Source organism: Ascaphus truei, chromosome 1 (genome assembly GCF_040206685.1).
Source record: "Ascaphus truei isolate aAscTru1 chromosome 1, aAscTru1.hap1, whole genome shotgun sequence".
In the NCBI taxonomy this organism is placed as follows: domain Eukaryota; kingdom Metazoa; phylum Chordata; class Amphibia; order Anura; family Ascaphidae; genus Ascaphus; species Ascaphus truei.
This window is the reverse complement of record NC_134483.1, coordinates 469,042,513-469,063,352: the sequence shown is the minus strand read 5'-3', so window position 1 is coordinate 469,063,352 and position 20,840 is coordinate 469,042,513. Positions and strand designations below refer to the sequence as shown.

Here is a 20,840-nt window from a genome sequence, read left to right as displayed (position 1 = left end):
TGTGATGAATGTGAATTTTAAATTTTTATTATTATTATTCATGTATAATTGAAACTGTGATAACTGTGCTTGTGTACCTGACCAAATAAAAATGATATCATCTATGTAGCTCCGCCTCAGTACCAAGTTTGCACTATAGGGACAACTGGACCATATATGTTGTTCCTCCCAGTTGCCCATAAACAAATTAGTTATGCTAATTTGTTTATGGGCAACTGGGAGGAACAACATATATGGTCCAGTTGTCCCTATAGTGCAAACTTGGTACTGTGGCGGCGCTACATAGATGATATCATTTTTATTTGGTCAGGTACACAAGCACAGTTATCACAGTTTCAATTATACATGAATAATAATAATAAAAATTTAAAATTCACATTCATCACAAGCCCTAACAAAATACAATTTTTAGATTTAGAGTTAACTATTAAAAATAATTGCATTCACACCAGCACGTATTTTAAACCGGTTCAGTCAAACAATTATTTACATGCACAAAGTCACCATAATCCCACATGGGTCAAAAATATTCCTAAGGGACAGTTCATTCGACTAAAAAGAAACAGCTCCCATCCAGACACATTCAAAACCCAGGCAGCAGATCTTAAGAAAAAATTTCTGGAGAGGAAATATCCCCCGCTTGATTTAGACACAACCATTGCCGAGGTTGCAGCGATGGACAGGACCAGTCTCTTACAATACAAAAATAAAAATAAAAATATTAATACATCAGGAAATTTGTCATTTGTTACTCAATTTAACCAGATGGCTCCTAGTATACGTAAAACTCTTAAAAAATATTGGCCAATATTAAAAAAGGATAAAGATCTAGAGGGCATTTTACCCGATTATCCACATATTATTTTTACTAAAGCTCCAAATATAGGTCAGAGACTGGCACCTAGCTGTCCACCGCTGCAACCTACTCATAGAAAAATGGTACCCTGTGCGGGATATTTCCCCTGTAACAAATGTACCGCATGTAAATATAGCACTAAGAAATCTGATTTCATTTCAAACAAATCTCAAAAAAGTTATAAAATTAAGCAACATATTACATGCAACAGTTCTTTCGTTATTTATTTGCTTGAATGTCCATGTGGTCTGCAGTATGTGGGTATGACCTTTAGAGCTATTAAAAGACGTTTGTATGAACATATATATAATATTAAAACTGGTTTAGTTACACACAATGTTTCTAATCATTTTCTTCGAGTGCACAATCAAGATCCTAAGGGTCTAAAATGTGTGGCCATCGAGTGTATCACTCCACATTGGAGAGGAGGAAATACTTTAAGCCTATTGGGGAGAAGAGAATCCTATTGGATTTATGAATTACGTACTCTATCCCCAATGGGCCTAAATGTAGAATTTGATTTAAAATCCTTTTTGGTAGGTTAATGATCAGATTATCCATTAGATAATCCAGCCCATAAAGTTCATATATTAATATTATAGTACTCCTCAAATACTTGACTTTTAGTATAATAAAATAATATGAGCACTTTAAATAATCAATATATATAAATATTCACATAGTTTATTATTTAATAAACATAATCACTTAGACAATACACTTAGAATATATAATATATCATTAATTCACTTATAATTTAATAGGTCACGAATAGGTTAGATTTAAACATCTCCTTTAATTATTTAGTAGAATAGAGTATATTCACACACACATAAGCCTATTATTATCCTCTTATTTTATATATGTTAATTGTTGTATGTTAATATGAGTAATGTATGTTTCAATTGTTTGTTAAATGTAACAGCCGATTATAACTACTTGCAGTAGCACTTTATATGAACATTTTCAAAGCACAGGTGACAGAATTACTATGTCTAAGGACTTCCTTATTACACCTATTGCGCAAGTGCTTTTGGACTGCAGGTGAAATCAATCCCTGTAAATCACAGATTTTGTATTTAAGGGACTATGTTGGACTCCATATTTTATATACCCCTGAGGAAGAAAGCAGAGAGCCTTTCGAAACGCGTAGGGTGGCGTTTTAGCACTCTACACTTTGGAGATTGTATCCCCACGCTCAGTTCCATCTGCGCTTGCAGCAGACCAGCCAGCCCGCTGACACCGACGGCGTGCTGCATCAGCTGCTGCTGCTGAATCTGCGTTTGCTGCTAACTGGTTTTCCTGCTGATGTCGACGGCGTATTGAATCAGCTGTTGCTGTTCATCACCTCCTGGGCGTCTTCCCAAGTGAGTCGCGGAAGGCACCGTACCAAGATCTCCACACTTACGGTCCCAGAGACGCCAGCCAGCAGAGAGCAGCTTTACAAACGAGAGGGGATACTCTCAAAATTATCCACCGCCTACTTACTCATTCCATCTGGTGAGTAGGCATTGCTACTATCTCCATCGGCGGTGCAGAGTGCTTCTATTTTTATCGCATTATTTGTTTATTAAATGTCCGTGTGTAATATATATTATTTATAATTGTTATTAAATGTTCTAATATTGAGATTTCACCAATTTATTTTTCAGCTGTTACATGTTGTTAAGTGTTGTCCGTTTATAGTCACAGTATTACGCTATGTGTTGTGCTTTTTCTTTTCTTTAAGCACAACGTGAGGAGTTTCGTGTCTACAGCCAACAGGCTTGGTTTTCTTATATCCTTTTGCAGTATATATCTTATTTGGCGCCAGTAGATACTTTCCCTTTCCATACTATAGTTCTGACCAGGGGGTCAGTTTTTTGTATCTTGGGCAGCCCCTTATGCATGTTTGGTCATTTATACATAAGGTAATATATACTCTGTCATACTATTGTGGGTAGCGCTGCCTGTTTTGTTGTTTTTATCTACTTACCCTTGGTAGTACAGTCTTTTTTCCTGCTTTTGGTCCTATCTTATGGAGCTTGTTAGTGAGCTAGATTTGTTATTATACACACTGCCTTGAGCTAGTCGGATGGATTACTGTCATACTACACATGAGTCCCGGATTTGTTCATTACTTTTCTCCATGCTATGATATTTTGTAGCACCAGTTAGGGGATTGTTCTTATTTCTCATATGATTCACCAAGACCTTTCTAGATCTACAATTTCTAGAAGGAGAGGCCTCCGCCCAGTCACAGCAGCTCTGAGAAATAATGAGATCCGCTACAGATGGGCCTTCCCATTTCGCCTAGTTGTGAATAAAGATGGGAAGCAACACTCCATAAGATTCCCAGAAGAGGCGGAGAATTTCCTAGGAGCCCTGGGGTGTACACAGCCAGCGAAGTCACAACTGTCTCCGAAGCACAAGAGTCCATCGGAAGCTTCTCGGTGGAGTGAAAGCGAGGCCCGTTCAGAGAACCCCGACTCCGCTCTTCTGACCTGATTGGGAGAAAGATTTTCTTTTATTGCCTTGACCGACCCGGATCGACTGGTAGAAGAGGATGGCGGCTCAGATTAAATGACCCACGTGAAACTTTTCTCCCTGGAGAGGTTTGACATTTTAGAGCCTCCCCCCCAGGCCCCGTTAGACCTAAGAAGGTTGAGATACAGATGATATTTTTTCAGTCTTAATATTGCCTTCGATAATATCTTCTGTGGTTTGAAATGTTTTTCTATTTCAGGTTTTATGTAATACTTTCAGGTATTTCCTAACCCCCACCCCGCCACCTCCTTTTTATTTTTTTGCGGGCATTATGAAAGGGGTTCAGTTTAGAGGTTAAGAGGCTTTGAGGTATTGGTAAGCAGAAGTCCATGGTGGAGTTCGGGGGGCTCCGGCCCCTCAGCACTTGTGCCCCGCCCCCCATTTATTTGAGTTTTTGTAGCCCTTTATTTTGGTCAATATAAAGACCAACAGTTTAAAAGTGTAAGGATGGACAATAGGTCCACCCCCCCCCCCCCCATATAGTCCTCATTGTTGTGTTCTGTGTTTGTTTTTCTAATCCTTATCCCCCCAAGGTGTTCCCCCTTCAGTACCTCCACAGACTATCAAGAAGGACACGTTCTTCCTTCTTCAAAGCGGAACGTAGTAAGTCTACATAACCAGGCAAAGACGCCTCCACGTCTACACTCTATTCTACACTTCACGATTACTAAAGAGCGAGCCTTAGTTTGTTACCTATGACTACCCAGCTGCCCATTAAAATAGTCTCTTTAAATGTAAAGGGACTAAATTCAAGTAATAAAATCAGAACTCCCCTAACATTTTCCGAGGTACTTACCCGCTAGCTTACTACTCCTATTTTATTTTTTTAAAAGGGAGGAGTAGCCATTTTGTTAAAACATGATATTCCATTTCCAATGGGAGATATTAAAAGAGATAAGGAGGGTAGATTTATAATGGTGAGGGGTCTTCTGGCAGCGGTCAGACTAACTCTAGTTAATGTATATGCTCTGAACGATCACTATATTGATTTCCTGAAATCCATTCTAGAAGAAATGATCACACTCCAGTCGAGCTGGTCCTGAAACCCCCTTTTACCAGGTCTAGGATGTTTCAGTGGCGTCTAAATAATTCACTCTTGAACCAGACAGGGATTGAAGAACAGATAAGGAGTATTCTAGTAGATTATTTCAAGCTAAATAAAGGATCAGTCGAAAGTCCGTCCACTCTCTGGGAGGCCCATAAAGCCTCTATTAGGGGTCAATTTATCTCAATAGCCTCATATAGGAAAAAGGCAAAAAATCTCCAACAGGGTAAACTTACAGCTAAAACAACAGAACTAGAACAGGAACATAAATCACGTCCATGCAGGAAAATATATAAGCTGCTTTGCCAGACCAGAGACAAACTACATGCATTAAGATTGGAAGACACAGAGAAAGCATTAAAATGGACCCATTACACATATTATGATAAAGGCAATAGGCAGATAAGCTTCTCGCTAACAAACTAAGAGGTGTTAAAACTAAATCGCAAATTTCAGCAATAAGAAAGGGTAACGGGGAAATCACATACAACCCTTTTCAAATTGCTGAGGAATTCTCTAAATATTATAATACTCTCGACTCATCAGACCCCAACTTTAATAAAACATCCATCGAACAAATAGATAGTTATCTACAGGCATACGAACTCCCAAAGCTGTCTGCGGAAGAATCGGTAGGTCTTAACACTAAAATAAATATTACAGAATTAAAAGAGGCTATTAAAGGTCTGAAAGCCTCAAAAGCCCCAGGCCCGGATGGTTTTTCAAATTTATATTATAAAAAATACTGGGGAATTTTAGCACCATTTCTTTTGGACATGTTTAATTGCTTTCTATCGGGTTCCCAGATCCTCTCGCAAATGTCAAAAGCAAATTTAGTTGTAATAACTAAGGAAGGAAAAGATCAAATGAGTTACGCAAGTTACAGTATACTGCACCGACACACTTTATTCGAGCAAATACCCAGTATGTACCTGGCAGATACCTGGAATGCGCCGCTCCTCACCTCTGACAAGCCCCGTTGCGTTTGCCTTCCCAGCCTGGGTTCATGCCTGGCTGACGGGCGGCTGATCTGTTAAATGATAATGATTAGGATTTAATAGGCTGCAATGCTTCGCGTGTCTACCAGATGGCATAAATTCATGAATTGTAATGCAGTATATATATATATACTGTGCAGTATTGCAGCCAGCGGGAATAAAATGCTTCATTCCCTGCTTGGAAAATACCTCAATGCACTCGGGCAGAAAACAGTCACAAACCTCAATACACCCGGGTATACCCGAATTCGTGGGACTAGCCGAGCTCGAATAAAGTGTGTCGCCAGTGTAGGCCAATCTCACTTCTCAATACAGATCTAAAAATATATAGTAAAATTCTGGTGAATAGATTAACCCCAATTTTGCCCCGTCTAAGGCTGAGCTTATACTGCCGTCACCCGTCGCTGTCGCCGCTAGCCAAAGTTGGAATTCGCTTTCCGGAGACGTCGCGAGCGACCAGGTCTTTGATTAGTTCAGAGGCTGTCATATGTGGCGACAGCCTCTGAAAAATCAAATTTGACCGGCTTCAAAAATTTGCACCGCCAGCGTCGCTCCCGTCGCTCCATTGCATCGCGCATACTATAAGCACTTGCGACGGCGACAATGCATTTGTTTTCGAACTACGTTGCGTCGCCGGCACTATAAGCATAGCCTTATCCACAATGACCAGGTAGGTTTTATAAGTAAGCGTCAAGCCTCAAACATCACGCGTAAGATTATTTATATAATTGATTATGATCAGTTCTCTAAATCCATATATATATGGGGTAAAAAACGACCAATAGTACCGAGATCGGTCATGCTCGCACCTAGGGAAAGAGGCGGTCTGGCGGTCCCTGATATAAGGAACTATTATCTAGTCTCCCACTTGAAACAGATAGTTTTTTGGCACGCTCAAGAAAATCCACTCCCTCTCCCCCCCCCACCCCTCCTTTTTTTTCTTTCTGTATCCCTTACCCTATGTTTTTCTCAAAATCGAAATAAAAAATAAGTTAAAAAAAAAAAAGACAAATGTAGCCAGGGTCCCCTCTTACCGAACAGTCCGGGGCGGCGCACGCTCGAGCTGTGTGAGGGGCGATCGGGTGGCCAGGGGCTCCAGAGTGAGTAGAGTGGAGAGCGCCGCCATTTCAGAGGTTATTGTGCATGCTCGAGATCCGCTGCTTGCGCAGAAAGGGAAGAGTCACGGCAGCCAAAGGAAATGGGCTCAGTGGGGACTACAATTCCCAGCAGCCCCAGGGCTGCAGATCACATGGCGCGAACGGCCAATACGGCCCTTAAGATCTCGGCGCGAAGCAGGAGATACATTTCGCACACTTGGGGACACGCAGTCAGTCGGGATCCGGACAGGGAGGGTGACGGTATTGTCCAGGGAGCAGTGCTCCACTGGACTAATGTGAAACCCAGTGACTTGGAAAGGCGCTTAACAACTATAAAAGTGCTCAAAAAAATAAAATTAAAAGTTTGTGAAACTGACGAATTCTCTCAACCTTCCAGGGAATATGCACTGATTCCCTTACAACAGTTTAGGATCCAGGGCAGGAAGGGAGCAGCATCATCAGGAACACCCAGAAAAAAATACAAAACTCATCATAGTGTAGTATGAAAAATAAATGTCAATATGTGAAACTTGGCTCTTTAAATAACCTACTTACAGAATGTAAGATATATAAGAGCAGGTTTGTAATTGTGATGGATCTTTGGACACCTCAGGTTATGGTTTGCAGCAAGCAGCAGCATACATCAGATAGGGGTGGTGTCAGGCAAGATGGTGTTTTCACTCTGGCAGCAGCTTCCAATCAGTCATATGCAGTCATACAAAGATAAGGGAAACAATAGTGCTTTACCAAAATAACACAGAGTTTTATCGTGAAGACGAGCAGGAAATGTACTCACAATATAATAAATGAGCACATTCACATCATGGTATCTTTAGGAACCAGGGTATTGGATCGGCCGGTGGAGAAATCCCTCACTTCACTCCGCTTCCTTGTCCTCCACGAGGGTGCCCCCTCGTCCGGTGCCAGATGGATGGCGTCTGTCGTCACTTCCTGGCCTGGCGGTGACGACTTCCGGTGAGCGTAAGTAGAGCGGAGAGTAGGGGGAACGCCGGTCCAAGACTATGCCTCCGTGAATACAGCAGAAAGACAGTTCCCAAACGGTAGATACAGCTGGGCTCTGCTAACTGTCTGCAGATTTCTTTAGCTCAACGCGTTTCACTGCATGCCGCAGCTTCCTCAGGAGCAATGATAATGTCCCCTACTGGGTGCTATTTAAATAGCCCATTCAATTAGGGCAATTGGTAATGCAATCATATATAATTGACACAAGATGATTAACATCATTACACACAGAGTCTCCCAAGCTGGGTACATAATCTCTGTGATCCAAAAAACGACGCATAAAATACTTTAATACAATTTATTTAAAAAGAACATAGAACAGAATATATACTAAAATAAAAAATTAAATACTAAAATTAATGGGTAGTCGTTAGGTCGAGATGCTTAATGGAAGGTAGAGAGAGAGAAAGAGACATATGTTAGTTGATCATAAACACAAAATATGATTAACTTAAATAAAAACATATAAAAGTTATACAATGAGAAATCCAAACTGGAAATGTAAAAGACTGGCATGACTAAAAGTGACTTAAAAAGGAGGGGAGGGGGAGGGGGAAGTGTGTGACATAGGGGAAAATTTATTTTAAAAAATAAAATAAAAATAAAAATAAAAATAAAATAAAATAATAACTAGAGGAAGGGTGCAATCTCAAAATCAACATTAAGACCATGTGGTGTCAGCGTGTTAAGTTTATGCACCCAAAACATCTCTCTTTTGCTTAAATCTAAATTTCTATCTCGTCCTCTCCAATGTTGTGCCACATGCTCTATTGCGGTAAATTTTAACCCTTTTGTATTGGAGTTGTGAAAAGAGGAAAAATGTTTGGAAACATTATGTGACTGCACACTACGCCTTATATTGCTTAAATGCTCCAAAATACGTATCTTAATAGCTCTTGATGTTTTTCCAACGTATTGGAGCCCGCATGGGCATTCCAGGAGGTAGATTATATAATTAGAGTTGCAGTTCATGTATTGTTTAATTCTGTAATCCTCATTTTTATTATTGCACCTAAATCCCTTTTTGTCTTGCTGTTTGTATTCACAGGCCTTGCAACAACCACAGCCGTGAAACCCTTCCAATTTTTGAAGCCATCCATTTCTATTTGTCTCTACTTTCTTAATATTACTGGGAGCTATTATACCTTTTAGATTTTTGGCCTTTTTAAAAATCACTCTCGGGCGATCTGGGATTTCTTCTTTTAAAATCGGATCATTTAATAAAACATGCCAGTGTTTCTGTATTATTTTCTTTATATTGTTTGACTCTTTATTAAAAGAAGTTAAAAATGCTGTGTCGAAATTTTTCTTATTATTTGAAGATGTTTCTCTATCTTTAGCTACTAATAGGTCAATTCTATTCAGACCATTTGCTTTTTCTAATGCCATGTCTAGGAGTTCTGTTTTGTATTGTTTTTCTACAAAACGTTCTTTCAGTATATTGCATTGATCATTGAATACTATATTGTCTGTGCAATTTCTCCGCATTCGTCTGAATTGGTTGTATGGGACATTGTCCATCCATATATCCTGGTGACAGCTTGTACGTAATATATAATTATTGCTGTCAACTTCCTTAAAGAAAGACCTAGTTTTGAGAATCTCATTCTCTATATAAATATTCAAATCCAAATAATTGAGGGAACTATTACTTGTCACAGAGGTGAATTGTAAGTTATACGTATTCACATTAATACTCGACAAGAAGGAGTCCAAACTCTCCTGGCCACCACGCCAAATTAAAAACACATCATCGATGTAGCGCCGCCATAGGACAAGGTCCGCCCCCAGAACGCCACCGGGCCAAATGTGCTGTTCCTCCCAGAATCCCATAAAGAGATTCGCGTAACTGGGAGCAAACCTCGTACCCATGGCGGTGCCACATCTCTGAATGTAAAAACTGTTCTCAAACCAAAAATAATTCTTGTCAAGTATGAAACAGATACCATCTATAATAAACTGAATCTGCTGTTCTTTCATATCTAGATCTTGTTTCAGAAAGAAATTAACAGCTTCACATCCTAAGGTTTTTTCAATCGATGTATATAGAGATGCAACGTCTACAGTTGCCATGATGTAATTATTATTCCAAGTAAAATTCTCTAATAAATTTAACACATCAGTCGTATCCTTCAGATATGATTTAAGAGATTTGACATGACTCTGTAAAAAAGTGTCAATATATGCAGATAGGTTTGATGTAAGTGAGTTTATTCCGGAGACGATTGGTCTCCCGGGAGGTTGTTTCATGCATTTGTGGACTTTAGGTAATATATAAAAGATCGGTAGTTGGGGACATTCGTTAAATAGAAATTTATATTCATTCTCATTCAATATGCCTAATTCCTTGCCATGATCTAAGAGAATTCTCAGATCATCCGTAAAGGTTTTTGTGGGGTTGTTTGGTAGGATGTCATATGTCTTTTTGTCTCCTAAAAGGCGGTGGGCTTCTTTTAGGTAGTCATCTCTATTTTGGATGACTACCCCCCCTCCCTTGTCTGCCTGTTTTATAACTATATTTGTGTTATTTGTTATTTCCTCTAAGGCAGACCTTTCTTCTTTGTTCATATTATTTCTAATCTTAGATTTATTATTTTTTGAGAGCTCCTCAAAGTCCTTGACAATAAGGTTATAGAAGACATCTAAGTGATTTCCCTTACAGTAGGTGGGATTGAATAAAGATTTATTCTTAAGTGTTGTATGTTTAAATGTTTCGCTTTCTTTCTCAACCATAGGCTTAATGTTAGACATTCTTGACTCCACATTTTTGCTTAGAAAAAAGCGTTTGACTGTTAGTTTTCTAATATATTTATTTGCGTCCACAAATAGTTCGAAATTGTTAGGTCCACAAGTGGGCGCAAATGACAGACCCTTGGAGATAACATCTAATTGTGAGGTAGTAAGATCTACACTACTGAGATTAAAGATATTTTTATTCTTTACAGGGCTGATTGCTCTCACTTTTTTCTTTCTTCCCCCCCGCTTTCCTCTCTTATTCTTTCCCCTTTGGGGTAGTGGCTCCCCTCTTCTGTCTCCAGGAGGGGAGTGAATGAGTTTTTTGTCTCCCAAATACTGATATCCAGAAGGTCACTGTTCCCCACAACTCCAATGGGTGAGCGTGATCTACTGGCTTTCGCATACTTAGCAGAATCATATCTCTCTCTTTCTCTTTTTCTATCCTCTCTATCTTTTCTTAATTCTCTCTCTCTCTTAAGTTCTCTATCTTTTTGGTATTCTCTCTCTTTTCTTTCTCTTTCTTTTTCCCTTTCTTTTTGTTCTCGGTTTCTTTTTAGTTCTTTCTCTCTAGAGAGTTCTCTTTCCCTCTGTACTTCCTTTTCTCTAAGTTGTTCTCTCTCTCTAAATTCTCTTTCCCTTCTTTGTTCTCTCTCTTTTTCTCTGTGTTGTTCTCTTTCCTTATACTCTCTCTCTCTTCTTAGTTCTCTCTCTTTCACTATGTCTCTCTCCCTGCGTCTCTCCCTTTCTGACGCTTGTTCTCTCTCTCTAAAAGATGTTCTCTCATTAAAATATTCTCTCTCTTTGTATGGCTCTTTTTCCTTTTGATCTCTGTTATGATTAAAATTTTGTCTCGGTAAAGGATCATTTCTAGGACCATAATACAAAGGTTTAGAATCATAATTATCTCTCCTAGGTGTTTTAGGAATGAAATGACGCTTGTCAGGATATTGTTTAATACTATGTTTTTCCAAAGTGGTATGGGTTTCCCTGACTTGTCTATCCTCTGGTCTACTTAATGTTTGATAATTTTTCTTTTTCTTCCAATCCCTCTGTTCCCCTCTAAGGTAATCTTCTTCATCCCTTTTAAATTTATTAGTTTTACTTGTAATAAGATCTTGTTCAAGTCTATCAATTTTCTTTTTTAATTCCCGGTCTTTAGTTTTAAATTCAATGGTATCTTCCATATGGGCTAACCTCTCCTCTATTATAGTAACCTCCTCATCAATTTTCTTAATATGTTTTTTATGTTGGTTTACCAGTGATGTCATAAGGTTAAAGGAGCAGTTGTCTATGGTCTCATACCATTTATTCACAAAATCCTCGTCGTCCAAATTGGACGAGGGTTTTTTGGTGAATCTAAGGCCTCTCGGGATACGTTTGCAATCCATATATCTGTTTAGAAATTTGAGGTCTATCCATCTTCTAGTATCTTTAATAAGTAACCTCTCTAGTTTAATAAATTCTTCATCTAAAAAATCATCTTTCACTACTGTGTGGGTTATATTAGTATCTGTGAATAATAAGTGTCTATTTTGCCTTTTAGCAAATATATTTGGTGAAACAACTTCCATAATATCAAAAATAGATAATAACAGTGTATAATATAAAAAACAATAGTGTACAGCAGCCACCAAATCAAGTGCAGAGAAACAATGTGAAACCCAGTGACTTGGAAAGGCGCTTAACAACTATAAAAGTGCTCAAAAAAATAAAATTAAAAGTTTGTGAAACTGACGAATTCTCTCAACCTTCCAGGGAATATGCACTGATTCCCTTACAACAGTTTAGGATCCAGGGCAGGAAGGGAGCAGCATCATCAGGAACACCCAGAAAAAAATACAAAACTCATCATAGTGTAGTATGAAAAATAAATGTCAATATGTGAAACTTGGCTCTTTAAATAACCTACTTACAGAATGTAAGATATATAAGAGCAGGTTTGTAATTGTGATGGATCTTTGGACACCTCAGGTTATGGGTTGCAGCAAGCAGCAGCATACATCAGATAGGGGTGGTGTCAGGCAAGATGGTGTTTTCACTCTGGCAGCAGCTTCCAATCAGTCATATGCAGTCATACAAAGATAAGGGAAACAATAGTGCTTTACCAAAATAACACAGAGTTTTATCGTGAAGACGAGCAGGAAATGTACTCACAATATAATAAATGAGCACATTCACATCATGGTATCTTTAGGAACCAGGGTATTGGATCGGCCGGTGGAGAAATCCCTCACTTCACTCCGCTTCCTTGTCCTCCACGAGGGTGCCCCCTCGTCCGGTGCCAGATGGATGGCGTCTGTCGTCACTTCCTGGCCTGGCGGTGACGACTTCCGGTGAGCGTAAGTAGAGCGGAGAGTAGGGGGAACGCCGGTCCAAGACTATGCCTCCGTGAATACAGCAGAAAGACAGTTCCCAAACGGTAGATACAGCTGGGCTCTGCTAACTGTCTGCAGATTTCTTTAGCTCAACGCGTTTCACTGCATGCCGCAGCTTCCTCAGGAGCAATGATAATGTCCCCTACTGGGTGCTATTTAAATAGCCCATTCAATTAGGGCAATTGGTAATGCAATCATATATAATTGACACAAGATGATTAACATCATTACACACAGAGTCTCCCAAGCTGGGTACATAATCTCTGTGATCCAAAAAACGACGCATAAAATACTTTAATACAATTTATTTAAAAAGAACATAGAACAGAATATATACTACATTTCCAGTTTGGATTTCTCATTGTATAACTTTTATATGTTTTTATTTAAGTTAATCATATTTTGTGTTTATGATCAACTAACATATGTCTCTTTCTCTCTCTCTACCTTCCATTAAGCATCTCGACCTAACGACTACCCATTAATTTTAGTATTTAATTTTTTATTTTAGTATATATTCTGTTCTATGTTCTTTTTAAATAAATTGTATTAAAGTATTTTATGCGTCGTTTTTTGGATCACAGAGATTATGTACCCAGCTTGGGAGACTCTGTGTGTAATGATGTTAATCATCTTGTGTCAATTATATATGATTGCATTACCAATTGCCCTAATTGAATGGGCTATTTAAATAGCACCCAGTAGGGGACATTATCATTGCTCCTGAGGAAGCTGCGGCATGCAGTGAAACGCGTTGAGCTAAAGAAATCTGCAGACAGTTAGCAGAGCCCAGCTGTATCTACCGTTTGGGAACTGTCTTTCTGCTGTATTCACGGAGGCATAGTCTTGGACCGGCGTTCCCCCTACTCTCCGCTCTACTTACGCTCACCGGAAGTCGTCACCGCCAGGCCAGGAAGTGACGACAGACGCCATCCATCTGGCACCGGACGAGGGGGCACCCTCGTGGAGGACAAGGAAGCGGAGTGAAGTGAGGGATTTCTCCACCGGCCGATCCAATACCCTGGTTCCTAAAGATACCATGATGTGAATGTGCTCATTTATTATATTGTGAGTACATTTCCTGCTCGTCTTCACGATAAAACTCTGTGTTATTTTGGTAAAGCACTATTGTTTCCCTTATCTTTGTATGACTGCATATGACTGATTGGAAGCTGCTGCCAGAGTGAAAACACCATCTTGCCTGACACCACCCCTATCTGATGTATGCTGCTGCTTGCTGCAACCCATAACCTGAGGTGTCCAAAGATCCATCACAATTACAAACCTGCTCTTATATATCTTACATTCTGTAAGTAGGTTATTTAAAGAGCCAAGTTTCACATATTGACATTTATTTTTCATACTACACTATGATGAGTTTTGTATTTTTTTCTGGGTGTTCCTGATGATGCTGCTCCCTTCCTGCCCTGGATCCTCCACTGGACTAAGCCAGATTCCCCCCCTAGGTCCAAGATAGACCCCCGATTCACTGTAGATGGTGTATGCTGCAGGGAAAGGCCTTGAGATAGGGACCCTTCCCCAGTAGTGTTTCAGTGAGGGACATCAGCAGCAGGACATTGCATCTAACGGTGATGTGTGGCCTGAGGCCTGTGAGCAGAATAATGCCACAGTATCAGAGACTCTATTATAGGGGTACAATCCAGCGGGAGGCCCCTCCAGAGGCATCGGCCTAAGGATCATCACAACAGAGGAACCGGTGGAGCGCGGTACAGAATCACAACGCGTATCCACGGAGTTCTTTGCTTGTTAACCTGGTCTGGATGGAGACCAGGGAGGTATTACTCACGTGCACCAACGGGCCCCAACACATTAATGGAAGCGCTATCCCACACATGCTCTTTGGGGAGGGACTTGGTTGTGGACACTAGGGGTTAAGTGCCCAGGCACTCCAGGATTTTGGGGGTTCCATCCGAGAGGTGTTATTGGTTGGGGAAGGCCTTGCAGGGCCGTGTTATGTTAGATGATATATATATATAGATATATATATATATCTATATATATTATATATTCATACAGTATGTCCTTAGTAAACACTGTTATAATATACCTGTGTGTAATTATTGTGTATATTGGTTCCGGTGAGGGGCTCCTCCCACTACGATGGGATCCCTCGCCGGTGGAGGTGCTGCACCGAGACGATAAGTATACCCCAGGCTCCCAGTGGCGGAGGCTCAGACCTTTTGGTAGCCAAACAGGTGACAGCAGCAAAGGTAGTCTCCTTACCCCAGGGGTAAAAGGGCTACATAAACAATATAAGTTTCCGAACTCCAGTCTCATAATAAAGCAATTAAAAACACAGAGAACAAGAACCTTTCACTACTGAATACCTTGTAAAAAGCTCAACTGCTAAACAAAGACACGGGTAAATGAGAGCTTATGGAGAATGTGGGTTTAGTCCTTGGGGCTTTCCAGCTATTATTCCTTTTCAGAAACTGACACTGCCAGAAATAATCAAAGAGACTATTTGGCATTTTTTGTGTGAAGGTTTCAAGGTTTATTGACTTGCACTTTGCTCACTGTAAATAGTTTTTGCCTTCATGGGTGAGTATTAGTGATTTTATTGTTGTTTTAATAGTGCAGCGATAATAGAATAATCACTGAAGAGATAATAATAATAATCACGATTAACCAGGTTCAATATACAGTATATGCCACCACCACAGATTGCAGCATTCTTAGACATAAACCCACTAAATGATCTACAGTAGGTACTAAAGCTCAACAAAGTTTACGTAAACAGACTGTACCATTTTCTTCTCCAAGCTGCATCAAATGTAAAAAGTTTGTAAATCAAGTTTCTTACATCTCGTGTGAATTGCTAACTAAGCAGGATTGTGCCACATCAGATCTAGTGGATATTTATTTTTATATAGAAAATGAAATATTAAAAGAATGATGAAAGGAGGCGAACCGTTTGATACAGTACATTCCACTGTAATATGGGCAGCTGGTAACTCCTCTTATTGAAACTTCCCAATTCACACATCAGCACTCGTGGAACGGATTTGAAGCAACGTGCTTTAGAAGAGAAGTTCTTCCTACTCAAATTTATTTTAGCCCCTCTGACGAATGGGGCAATGTGGCTTTGATATTAAAGGTTAGGCCTTGCCATTGCTCCTTTGTGTACAGGGTTGGTAATTCATTCAGCCAGCCTGCACACAAAGAAATCTGGGTCTGTTATACAAATGTGGGAGGTGAAGTGCTTCGGACATTGTTAGGAGTGGGGAGGGGTGCTGACTCAGGTCTGGGGAACAATGCCTCTAGGAGCGAAGCCGTTGGTCAGCCCAGACTCTGGGGCGCCTATCTTGGCGGGAGATATCGGGACTGGCTCTGGGAACCATTGCTCGGTGTGAGCCCTGTCAGCAATATTCACATTGGTCAGTTCAAATTTTCCACTCCTAAGCCCGCCCTGTGGGCTATCTTAGAAGCACAATCACGGCCCAGTTTGGTCCATCACAGACTAGCCCTCATTCGGTTAATGGCCGGCGTGTAGCTTCTGCACTGTGATTGCTCAGCACCACGTTTTCCATGCTTTCCTATGGAGACGGGGAAACTATGTAAAGACCTGCCATTTTCAGCTCAGAGACTATTCTGGTCCTTATGCAGCAGATGTATCTCCAAGGTTTGCACTGGACACACCGAGAACAAGTTTCGCTCGGATAGACGAGAGACATTCAAAGGGGCTATCTTGCGAATAGCATCCCTAATGGTATCAAAGAACCAGGACTCTGTGGAAAGTGGAAGCTGATCTGGGTAAGCCTATAGAAGCGGCCCCCGGCACCTAGCTGACTAGGATTCCCCCGTAACCTTGTTTTTGTGGAGTTGTGCTGTAGTTGGGTTTTGTGTTGCGTCTGATGACTCCTGTCAGAATAAACCGGTTTAATTTAACTCCTTTGTTCTGTCTGTTGTATGCGATCCCGGTGTAAATTGTCCTGGTCTCCCGTGACAGCCCCTATTTTTTACAGTGCCCCTGAGCCAAACGCCCACTCTCCCCGCAATGCATAACGGTGAACTTACTGGGTTTAAATCTCCAGCAGGTGAAACAAAATGGCTGATATATTTAGGGCCAATAGGAATCTGCAATATCAGTAGTTGTGGCTTCCAATTGGATGGCCATTTAAATCCCCTTTAAAAACCAGGAAGTTTACTGGTACTGTAACTTCAACAGTAAGTGTTTTGGAACCCGGGACCCCCCTGAGCAGAAAAGAGTGCATTTCAGCTCTGGAGGACACCCGGTTCCAATCCTGTACAGAAAAAGGAAGTTAGTTAGTTAGTTAGGAGTTTTTGTACCAAAGCAACTAGCAGTGAAGAGCTATGAAAGGCAGGGTTGCGCAAACTGGGGGGCACGAGATTTTCTGGCTGGGGGGCGCGGCACTTACAGAGGCCCTGCGCTCTTCCCCAAAGCATTTAAATTAAATGCCGGGGTAGCACGAGATGCCTCTGTAAGTTCCCTTACCTGTCTCCGATGGCTTCGGGCAATGCATCGCCTTGGCAACACGATGTCATATGACGCCGCGGGTCACGTGACATCGTGTTACCATGGCAACGTCACATGACCCCGCTGTGTCGTTTGACGCCGGAGACAAGGTATGGGGGGGGGGCGAGCAGGGGTAGAGAGCAAGCCGAGGAGCGCAGACTGAAAAGTTTGCGCACCCCTGATGTAAGGGACGGTTATGAGGGCAGAGAGAGTAGTAGAGGCTTCTAATGCTTTTCCAAATGATTTCACTAAATATAGTAACTCTTACTTATTAGAGAAAAAAAACAGATACACTGTAGTATTTACAGTTGTGTGGAAAAGAAAGTACACCCTCTTTGAATTCTATAGTTTTACATATCAGGACATAATAACAATCATCTATTCCTTAGCAGGTCTTAAAATTAGGTAAATACAACCTCAGATGAACAACAACACATGACATATTACACTGTGTCATGATTTTTTTAACAAAAATAAAGCCAAAATGGAGAAGACATATATACTGGAGATCAAATGTAGCCAGTGATACTTCATTTAAAAGAATTTTTAACAAGTCTTTTAAGCTGGCTCTTGAAAGTATTTTTACTTTTCTAGATACAGTACCTTTGCAATAGGTAAACGCAGACGTTTAAGAACTTTAAGTTCAGAACTCCTCCATTTCTAAACAAATCAAGATTTCATTTCCTCCCATCCTTTTATATAGGAAAATGGCAACTAGCAGAGCCATTCATAAATGAGGCAACCATTGTCACTACTGTGAAGCAGTACATGCAAAGTACTGATGTTGCCATTCATGACTGGCTTCAAGCAACCATTTCCTGATAAGGTTGGCGGGGGAATATATCTGGATACGGACTAGATCCGTGCCCCAGAGCTAAGTATCACACTTTGTGAGCTCTTGTGCACACTACTCACAACAATCTTGATAACTATTCTGTGTATTGTTAGGCTTGTTTAAACCCTCTATTTAGGGGTCCTTTAGACCAGACATATTAGACCATTGTAACTTTCTATTGCTATATGATTCTAAGCATTAGTGAGTTCTCACTCATCTGTTATATACTTTGCATAGCATTTCAGTATATACATGCGCATGGTCAGTCCACCGTCACCTGTATCTATTTTACAGGCCTTTTAACTTTATCATTGCTGAACTAGGGGGTTAACTATTTTGTTTATGTGAGCCTCTCTCTGCTAATTAGCAGATAGGTTAGATCTTCTCCCTCCCCCTAGGTCTCAGTTTTAGTATTGTGGATTTTTGTCTGTTTTATGTGTTTTGTTACCATTGTCAGTTGTCCATTGATTTCAACGCTTTTGAAACTAATTTTAACTAGCATTAATAAAGTATTATAATTTTAAGTTACTCACCATTACATTATCACACACAACGAGTGCTGTCCATAGGGTGTCTTTGTCTTCTAGTAATAATTCTGTTCCCTCCCCTTATTGCACCGTTGTTGACTTCACTCTACCATATATTACAGGCTGATGCGAGGGTCTCCATCCCTTCCCCCCTTCCCCCAGTATCCTGGATTTACTGGGCAAGGGCTACTACGGTATCTATTTTTTGTAAAAATGTCAAAGTTATATCTTTTATATGTGCACAATAACAGGAAATAGCAGCAGAAATGCCTCTACAAACAGTAGTGTTAACTATTCAGATGAGTATTTGTCATACACAATGGCAACATAGTCAAACATTGACATCGACAATGTGTTCTATGCAAGTAATTTAGGTTGGGGGAGGTATATATGAACAGTGGTGCTTTGTCCAGAAAACTAGGAAGTAACTACATAATGAAGATGGACACAAGCTTGAATTTACATCTACCAAACCAAGAGAAGAGCTGTGGAGTTATCATATTTGATCACCTAAAAATAGCTGAACAATGTAACAGTATGTGTCGAATAGCAGCACTATATTAATCTGCATAGTGAGAGCGGTAATCCATAGAGAAAGGAGATGTCATAGATCATTGGAGCAAGGACATAAACATACAGGTTTAACAACAGGTTTAACAAAGAACAGCAAGTAAACTATTGCATGGTTTGCATCACAAAATTATCAGGACAATTGCACTTATTCCCTCACCTGCTATCTCCGTAAATTTCACATCATACCACCTACATTCCAGGCTCCCGGGGCAGGGATTTCCTTTCCTATAGTCTGATCTTAGTTGTTGCATTTATTGCACTGTAATTCCCTGTACTGTATTGTCTCTCTTGTAATGCGCTAAGGCTGCGGTCCCAGTCATAACTGTGACACGCGTGCCCGGGGGGGGGGGGGGGGGGGCGCGTGCACAGCGCTATCCGCGATCTGCGGTCTGACAGGGAGAGAGGGAGCTTGCGACGGGAGGGGGCATGCTCGGGGATTTGCGGGGGCGTGGCTATCACGTCACGCGTCAGGTTCGCCCTCATTGGGTGAACCGCCGGTGGGGGCGTGGCCACGCCTCCGTCGCAAGTTTGAAACTCAATTTCATTGAGTTTAAAAAACCTTGCACTATGGCGCGGCTGCACCTTCAGCGTGAAGGTGCGTACTGGGCCCTCCCCCATTGCGGGGCGCTGCTTACACGCACAGCGCACGCCGAGCCGTGCGCTGTGGCAGTGACTGGGACCGCAGCCTAAGTACAGCTGTGAGCGCTACAGTATATACATAAAGATACACATACAATTGAATGAACTCAATGTATATAGTCAGGAAGACGGGAATGAGAGCAGGAACACAGGAGGCACTTTGAAATACCTTAATAGTATGAAAAAGGTTCAGATAAGAAGTCAAGCCTTCTCCAGAGAATAATTTTTTTTAAACTATACATTGTGTACTGATCTTTGCCAAACTTGTCCAAATCCTTATTTTATTAAAGTATGGTGGATGCATATCATGGCCTCAAAAAAGTGGCAGGACAGAGCAGAGGAATAAATAAATGCTTGACATAGATGCATTGATTCCTTTAAGCATCCCTACATCTGATGCTTTGTTCAGCAGCTGTAAGCATTTGACAGATAAGTATCCAGGAGGTTGAAATGGAGCTCTCCTATTAAGAATATCGTGATTTTTTTTTAAGTGAAACTTCTGGGCTGGCAATGGCACCTAAATAAATCTCATATGGAAAAAAAGTTTGTATGGGGATGAAAATTGTAACGAAGTGAGGGACTGCTGCGCATGTGCAGAATCGGCCTGCGCACCAGTCATTATCAATGCCCGCGCATGCCCATTGATGTGAATATCAGGAGTAGAAGTGGCCGTCAGCAGTGCATGCCCAGAAGCGCCCATCGAAGTGGCCATGTCCGCGCGCATGCACAAAAGCGGCCATTGCTGTGTGCATGTGCAGCAGCAGCAGCAGCTGGCAATGCTCGCGCATGCGCAGCAGTGACCAGCACCGCTCGCACATGTGCAGAAAAGGGAAACAAACTGTGCGCATGCGCAGACGCGCCCAGCACCACCTGCGGCCTGCACATGCGCAGAAACGGGCATAACAACCTGCGCATGACGGATGGAACCGGACAGACCTCTCTCTCTAATGGACAGGTTGTGTCCCATGTACACCTAGGGAGGGGGGCAATATGCAGACCTTCTGTGCTTTTGATTTGGGCGGTTAGACGAACATAGTTTTATTTACTTTATGCTGCTGGCTAATGTTTTATTTTTAGTGGGCAAATGCACTATTATCCATATCTGGATAATA

The 20,840-nt window shown here is 41.0% G+C and overlaps 1 protein-coding gene across 7 annotated transcripts in view; it reads right to left on the bottom strand.

Moving 5' to 3' along the window:
- The window catches only part of TEC (tec protein tyrosine kinase), a 143,567-nt gene that overhangs the window by 118,983 nt on the left and 3,744 nt on the right, over positions 1-20,840 (bottom strand). For 3 of the 7 annotated variants that reach the window (XM_075566881.1, XM_075566873.1, XM_075566864.1), the window contains exon 2: positions 18,523-18,714. The exons of 3 other annotated variants lie outside the window; for them this stretch is intronic. The gene's annotated coding sequence lies outside the window, so the exon portion shown is untranslated. Of the gene's footprint in view, positions 1-2,831; positions 3,109-18,522; positions 18,715-20,840 lie in introns of those variants that run through there. One more of the 7 variants, XM_075566917.1, reaches the window with a different exon arrangement.